At 44.0% G+C, this 7,753-nt stretch overlaps 1 protein-coding gene across 3 annotated transcripts in view; it reads left to right on the top strand.

The window, feature by feature from the left end:
- The first annotated feature begins 4,093 nt into the window (after positions 1 to 4,093).
- The window catches only part of LOC139228067 (nuclear transcription factor Y subunit alpha-like), a 62,001-nt gene continuing 58,341 nt past the window's right edge, over positions 4,094 to 7,753 (top strand). For all 3 annotated transcript variants that reach the window (XM_070859230.1, XM_070859228.1, XM_070859231.1), the window contains exon 1: positions 4,094 to 4,205. The gene's annotated coding sequence lies outside the window, so the exon portion shown is untranslated. The remainder of the gene's footprint in view (positions 4,206 to 7,753) is intronic.

The raw sequence follows: 7,753 nt of genomic DNA, 5'->3' as shown, positions 1-7,753 counted from the left end.
ACCAGGAATACATCATGATCGGACTGATCGTCGTCAGCCTAGACATAACTGGTTTGCGCCCTCGGTGAGCCTCTAAATTAATTTTCAGTCGGGGCGCTAAGCGCTGCGCTCCCGGTCGGTAACCTCTTAAGCTTTCATTAACGCCCCCTCTGGCCGCTAACTGAGGTGTCAGGCAACCAAAAATCCAGTCCAGGGACTTTGTCCTTGCAGGGCCATGGATTCCATGTTCCTTTCGTTAACACTACAAGTTCCGTCAAATGTATCAGCTGTTCCAAGTTTTATCACTGCAATCACATGCTGAAAATCATTTTGGAATATTGCATTAAAGAGACCGAACACTTTTAGATTTCTCAACGTTAAAAGTGATGGCAGATGACAAATAGTAGCTGCTGCCTCAATCCCGTTGAGTTTTGTTTTTAGTTTGCAGTGTGATGCTGTGTTGGTGGTAGTTAGTGTTTTATAAAGTTGGACTTGCCAAGATCCAGAAATTAATTTCAGTGAAATTGTTAAGCAAGATTGGCCAAATCCCTACAGCTTAACTCTCATGCCAAAACATACTAAACTGTAAGGAGCATATAATAACCGTGATTACATTTACTGCCCAACAGATTCAGGGCACTTTAGTACATCTGTAAACGTAAAGCTATTTTGTCACCAAAAGAAATACTTCTTGCAGCTTAAAGAAAAGTAGACTGACTTCTCAATTAGGGCATTACATAAATGTGTCTGCAGAAAGGCATGCAGTGTCAACAAATGCCAGGGCTTCAGAAATAAGGAGAGACGAGCGAAGGCGGGATTGTTCGCCTCAGAGCAGAGAAGGTTAAGGAGAGATTTAATAGAGGTGTTCAAAATTATGAGGGTTTGGATAGAGTAAATAAGGAGCAAGTGTTTCCACTGGTAGGAGGGTCGGTAACCAGAGGGCACAGGTTTAAGATAATTGGCAAAAGAACCAGAGATGAGATGAAGAGGATTTTTTTACGCAGCGAGTTGTTATGATCTGGAATGCACTGCCTGAAAGGGCGGTGGAAGCTGATTCAATTGTAATTTTCAAAAGGGAATTGTATGTGTGAAAGATAAAATTTGCAGGGCTATGAGGAAAGACCAGGGGAGTGGGACTAATTGGATAATTCTATCAAAGAACTGGCGCAGGCACCATAGGTTGAATGGTCTCCTTCTGTGATTCTATGAAATTCCCAATCTATTAATTAAATCAATGAGATGGACCACTTGTGCAAGAGAGATTGTATGCTCGTGAATTCAATCTGAAACAAAGCATTGAGAAAATTTGTGACAGTTAACAACAAAGCTTCTCAGCAGAGTTTTGCTTTTGTGTATTATTAGTCAGTATTTCTTTAGGTGAATATGAATCGAAATAGTATTATTGTTTTTATTTATGTTCCTCTAGTATTATCTGGGGCGAGGGGCAGTCATAAATGATATATTGCCTGTTTCACTTCATTATGTGGTATTGCCTGTTCAGTTAATTTCACTATTTCTTCCAGTTCAATTTGAATTTGATTCCAGAGATTAGATTTAATACTCTTTTTGTTGTCGCACGCAGGGCTGGACTCTAAGGGCTGTATATTCGTTGGGTTTGCGCCTCTATTGATGCCACTGAGGGGCGGTAATGGGTGTGCAAATGATTTCTGGCCGGGTCGCCAGGCTCCAGCGCCCTGTGGAAAAATTTGGTGCCGGTTTTGCGGGGGCGCTGAGCAGTACCACCCGGGAGCGTCGAGCCGTTCTGCAACGCTCCCGGTTACGACAGCATGGTGAAATTTGTTTCGAGCGGGACCCGTAGCGTCCCGTAGTTGGACCGCCTGGGAAAGCGGGCGGTCCGAGCTGTTCCGGCAGCGGTGAGGGAAGGAATGACTGCATGGGGTAAGTGTGCTTGTTTTTTTTTTATATTTTATTTTGGGGATTTATCTTTATACGGGGTGAGCAAGATAGCGGAAATGTTATTTGTACTTCTGTGGACAATTTTTTTTTCCAGGGAAGCATCTCTTAGGGCGTTCTGAGGCCGGTTCTTTAGCAACACATTTTGAGTTCTTCAGCCGGCCTAGCACCCCAAGAGAGGTGTGGAACGCCTCCCTTAGCGCTCTGCTCCACACTCAGGGCCCAGCTGCTGAATATTGTAGCTACAGACACAAACCATTTCCCGGCGCAAGATTTACCACCACGCTGCCATTAATGGCCAAAAGCTTTACATAGAATATACAGCATATAAATAGGCCATTCGGCCAAACAGCTGCCGTTTATGCTCCACTCGAGTCTCCTCCCATCCTTTCTCATCTAACTCAATCAGCATAACCCTCTATTCCCTTCTCCCTCATATGCTCATCTAGCTTCCCCTTAATTGCATCTATACTATTTGCCTCAGCCTTGAATATATTCAGAGACCCAGCATCCACAGCCCTCTGGGGCAGAGAATTCCAAAGATTCACAACCCTCTGAGTGAAGAAATTCCTCCTTATCTCTGTCTTAAATGGCCTAGCCCTTATCCTGAGACTGTGCCCCCTAATTCTAGACACACCCGCCGGGGGAAACAACCCCTCAGCATCTACACTGTCAATCTCCTTCAGAATCTTATGTGTCAATGAGATCACCTCTCATTTTTCTAAACTCCAGAGAGTATAGGCCCATTCTACACAATCTCTCCTCATAGGACAACCCTCACATCCCAGGAATCGATCTAGTGAACCTTTGTTGCAAGGTCGGGGCGAAGGAGTGGCAAGAGATTGTAGAGTGATTTGATCAGAGCTCAGGCCTCTTCCGGCGTGAGATCGGGGCCCAGAAGAGGCGTGGGCCCAGGGGCAGCACGGGCCAGCCCACACTGCGATATGTGTGCACACTAGGTCCGTGCAGCAGAGCTAGTCACCAGTCGTCCTGGTTAACCCTTGCCACTGAACCAAGACCAAGCTCTGTCAAGCCCGTGTGGTGGCTGGAGTGCAACGGCCACCACACATTAAAAAAATCCACGCACAGGCATCTTCCACCCTTCAATATGCAGTTCGGAATCTGGAATATTAGGTCCTTCAGTGAAACACCTGTGAACTCATTGAACTCATCCCTTTTGGCATGGAAGCAAGTTATCCTCGATTCGAGAGATCACCTTGGAAGAGAAGGTGTACAGCAAGATTCCATAGCTCTAAACAAGGCAGAGCAAAGAGTTCTCCTGGTATGACCAATATTCCTCCTTCAACCAGCACCACCAATACAGATATATAAAAATATCTTAGTTGCTGTTTCTGGGATCTTGCCGTACACCTACTGGTGGCCATTTCTGCCATTCATTGGCTGCGAGGCGCATTGGAACATCCTGTGAAAGTGATATAAATGCAATTTCCCTCACGTTGAGTGAGAGCATTTCCATTACAGTGTTAGCTGTGGCTCAGTAGTTAGCACACTCACCTGAGTCAGAAGGTTGTGAGGTCAAATCCCACTCCAGGGACTTGAGCAGAAAAAAATCTATGCTGACACTCCCAGTGCAGTGCTGAGGGAGTGCTGCACTGTCAGAGGTGCCATCTTTTGGATGAGATGTTAAACCGAGGCCCCGTCTGCTCTTTGAAGTGGACATAAAAGATCCCGCGGGCACGATTTTTAAGAATATCAGGGGAGTTATCCCCGGTGTCCTGGGATCAATATTTATCCCTCAATCAACATGACAAAAAAACAGATTATCTGGTCATTATCACATTGCTATTTGTGGGAGCTTGCTGTGCGCAAATTGGCTGCCGCGTTTCCTACATTACAACAGTGACTACACTCCAAAAGTACTTCATTGGCTGTGAAGCGCTTTGAGACGTCCGGTAGTCGTGAATGGCGCTATACAAATGCAAGTCTTTCTTTCTTTACCAAGATGGCGGCCGCAGTGCTTCACCGGAGGATCACGTGTCCCTCCAGCGGCCTAGCTGCGATGCGAGCAAGTTAAGATGCGCCTGCGCACTGCTGTCCAGTCTGGACATGACTCCTCCCCCTCCCCTCCCCGGCAGAGCCTCCAACGCCGCGCAGGCGCAGTGTCACCACCACCAACCCCCCCCCCCCCCCCCCTCTCTCTCCCCTCTGTCCGGATAACGCATGCGCAGCGAGCGGTTTCGCGAAGGAGAAGGCTGCTCGCAGTTGGTCGCCATTTTGTGCTGCTGTGTTCCTATTCGCCGCCGGGGCATTGTGTTTAATACCGGAGCCAATCAGAGGGGCAAAAGCGCGGGGTAAGTCCGGCAAATTGCTGCCAACAGGCTGAGAGCGCGAGTTGGACAGGGAATGGGAGCGAGGTGGCGCGGGGGCCCCCCCTCCCCCTCACATATTGGGAGAAAGATGCAATATATTCGTAATTTACAGAGAGAGAGAGAGAGAGAGGCAGGCAGGCAGAGAACGAGAGAGAACGACGGGCAGAGAAAGAGGGGATTTGGCGCCAAGCGTGGAGCGCTCGCTTTTACCTCAGCCGCCGCCGCCGCTCCTGCAAGCCCGCGCTTTCTCCTGCCCGGTCCGCCTTGCCCATCGCCCTTCCCGGTCCGCCTTGCCGCCGTTCTCTGAAGCGACCCCCCCCCGAAAATTGCGAGAAAGCGGTGGGCAAAATGGCGGCCGCGCGGGGTCCGGGGGAGAAAAACAATCATGTCGTTCTCCCCCCCCCCCCCCCCGGGCCTATTCAGGGCTGTCTTATATGCATTATTATTATTGCAGGGCAATATTGATCCTTACGTTATCAGCCTCTCTTGCATCTCCGCGCTCTTATAATTCTGCGCCCTTCAACATCCCGGATTATAATCGCTCAACCATCGGTGGCCGTGCCTTCAGCTGCCTGGGCCCTGAGCTCTGGAACTCCCTCCCTAAACCTCTCTATCCTCCTTCTAGACGCTCCTTAAAACGTACCTCTTTGACCGAGCTTTTTGTCACCCGCTCTAATTTCTCCTTGTGTGGTGGCTTGGTGTCAATTTTTTGTCTTGTAATACTCCTGTGAAGCACCTTGGGACGTTTTACTATGTTAAAAGGCGCTATATAAATACAAGTTGTTCTCAAACAATGTCCTTTTAAGGATATTGTGCACGCAATGTAGTCCTGGAGTGAAATGAGCGGCAGCTTGAAGTACAGGAATGCAGTGTATTGTGTGCAGTCCTTGCTTTTTGCAGATGTGTAAATCTTCTCTCACTGGCATTCTTAATGCTGCCCTATATTGATCTACGTGGAGGAATGCACTTGTGTGCAAGTGATTTAATGCCAACCTGCCTGTCTCCAAAAAAAGAAACCCACCCCTTGGCCATCTCCAGTCTAGCCTTTCAATCCCCTTTTTTGGTACCTTCTGCATCCCGGTCTGAGACATCATCTTGCTTGTGAGAAGTGCTGTGTTAATGCAAGCTGTAATGTTTCACATTAAGTATGTGGACAGTTATATCTTCTAAAATGTTGGGAAATTCAGATGCAGACATGGGTTATTCAACTCTTGTTCATATGGGAACTTGTGTACAAAATAACATGTATTGATTTTAATTCAAGTCAGATACTGTCAGAGTAGGATTTATTGTTTCAGAAATTGATTAGCAATTTATAAAAATACATTTGTCGGTTTTATACAAGGGTATAAAAAAAGTCCCCTGGGGATGTTTTCAAAAATATAAAACCTGTCTTTGGGTGACATGTTGCTTATGTTTGACTGAGAGGTTGATGCCTGCTTGTAATTCATTGAATTTGTTGTATTTGAAGTAATCATGATATCACTGATTTATGTGTGAAATATAAATTAATTTACATTCCCAATCTTTAGTTTGCTTTGTGAGCGGGTTTATGTTTTCTTGCCTTTTTTACATTTTTGAATGAGCACTTCCTTGAATTTGGAATCTGCATTTTATTCAGTAAAATAAATGGGTTTCAGTTTTTTTACTGTCTCCAGCAAATCTTGTTCAAAAGTATTCATAGTTCCCAAGATAAAGATGAAAATCAATATGAACTTCAAACAATTGTCATGCCCAGTGTACAAGAGAGATTATGGCTCTGGTAATACATTTGATAAATGTGGTCTCAATCTGTGTTCTCATTGAGGTTACAGTAAACCTAACTGAATATTTGTTCATATATCCACTTGAATTGGAAAATTGAAATTATATCCTTTCAAATTTGGATTGTCTATGGAAGGCATTTTGAACTGTACCAACAATTGCGATGAAGTATTGGTAATAGGGATGGTTTATTTGAGATGATAGGATAGTTTCACAAAATAAATCTATCAATTTAAGAACATTTCTTCCTATAACATGTCACTGCTTCAAATTAACCAACTAATGATAGATCTGTTGCCAATAATTCTGAAGGACAGTTGTTTAAAGTGATTGTTACAAAAATTGTAAGGGTACTGATATTAGAACTGAATGGTGACTTTGAAAATGTTAAATTAAAAATGTGTACGAGATTAATATAAGAACATAAATAGTGGCGAGAGTAGGCCATGCTACCCTTCGAGCATCTGCATCAACTCTACTTTCCCACCTGAATTCCCTATCCCTTGATTCCCATAGTGCCCAAAAATCTATTGATCTTGGTCTTTATGGGCTCCTTGTGTTTTAATTGAGGTATTCTAAGCACTTTTTTTAAGAAAAAGGATGTAGATTAGAATAAACTAAAGCCTGCTGCTTTACCAGTACAGTTTATCACAATATGCTATAATTTTAATAAACTTTTTTTGAATTGATAATTGCAACCATGTGCTTTTTCTTAATTTGTAAGTGCTCTTTCAAATAAAACTTGGACCATAAGCAGACACTTCCTGTATGCTTGACATTACTTTTTAATCATTCTTCAAGATGTGTCACAGGCAATGCCAACAATTAGACTCCATCTGTAGTTGCACTTGAGTTGTTGGTGGACTGCCTTCTTGAACTGCTGCAGTCTATTTGGCAAGGGTACTTCCACAATGCTGTTAGATAGTGAGTTCCAGGATTTTGACCCAGCAACAATGTCAGGGTGGTGTGTGGCTTGGAGGAGAACTTGGGAAGTGCTGGAGCTGCCCTTGTGCCAGATGATGGAGTTGTGTGTTTGATAAGTGCTTCTGAAGAAGCCTTGATGACTTGCTGCATTGCATTTCATAGTCTCCGCTGCATGGACTGCTTTGTCTTGGATGGTGTTTAGCTTGCATTTGTTGCAGCTGAACCCATCCAGGCAAGCAGAGTATTCCATTACACTCCTGACCTTTGCCTTGTAGATGAGGGAAAGGCTTTGGGGAGTTAGGTGAGCCATTTCCTGCAGAATATCCAGTCTCTGACCTGTTTTAGTAGCTATGGCATTTCCCACATTACCAGTGACTGCACTTCAAAAGTACTTAATTGGCTGTAAAACGCTTTAGGACGTTCTGAGGTCGTGAAATGCACTATATAACTCTCAAGTCTGTCTCTCTTATGTGGTTGTTCCATAGTTAAATACTTAATTGCAGAAGCTTCACAAATTAGGTGACAAAATAAATTCCATTTTGAGTTATATAATCAATCAATATCTGTGTTGAAACTCATTCATGTATTTTGTAACAAGAATAGTGACTCCTGTATTTTGAAAATTTGTGTATAATTTCAAAATTTAATCTTTTTAAATGGCTGAACTATAGTTAAATCCATCTGTTCTTGTTTATTTGCAGTCAATAACTTGTTTGCAACACTCATAATTCTATAAACAATTATTTTAAACAATTGACTTAGGAAATTGAATTGCAGAGACATCCATCTTGTTTGAAATGGGTTCTCTATCATAACCAGGTAACAGCCAAACTGTCACAACA

This window comes from Pristiophorus japonicus, chromosome 17, assembly GCF_044704955.1.
Source record: "Pristiophorus japonicus isolate sPriJap1 chromosome 17, sPriJap1.hap1, whole genome shotgun sequence".
In the NCBI taxonomy this organism is placed as follows: domain Eukaryota; kingdom Metazoa; phylum Chordata; class Chondrichthyes; family Pristiophoridae; genus Pristiophorus; species Pristiophorus japonicus.
Note: the sequence above shows the minus strand (reverse complement) of the source record. Positions and strands in the feature narration are given on the sequence as shown.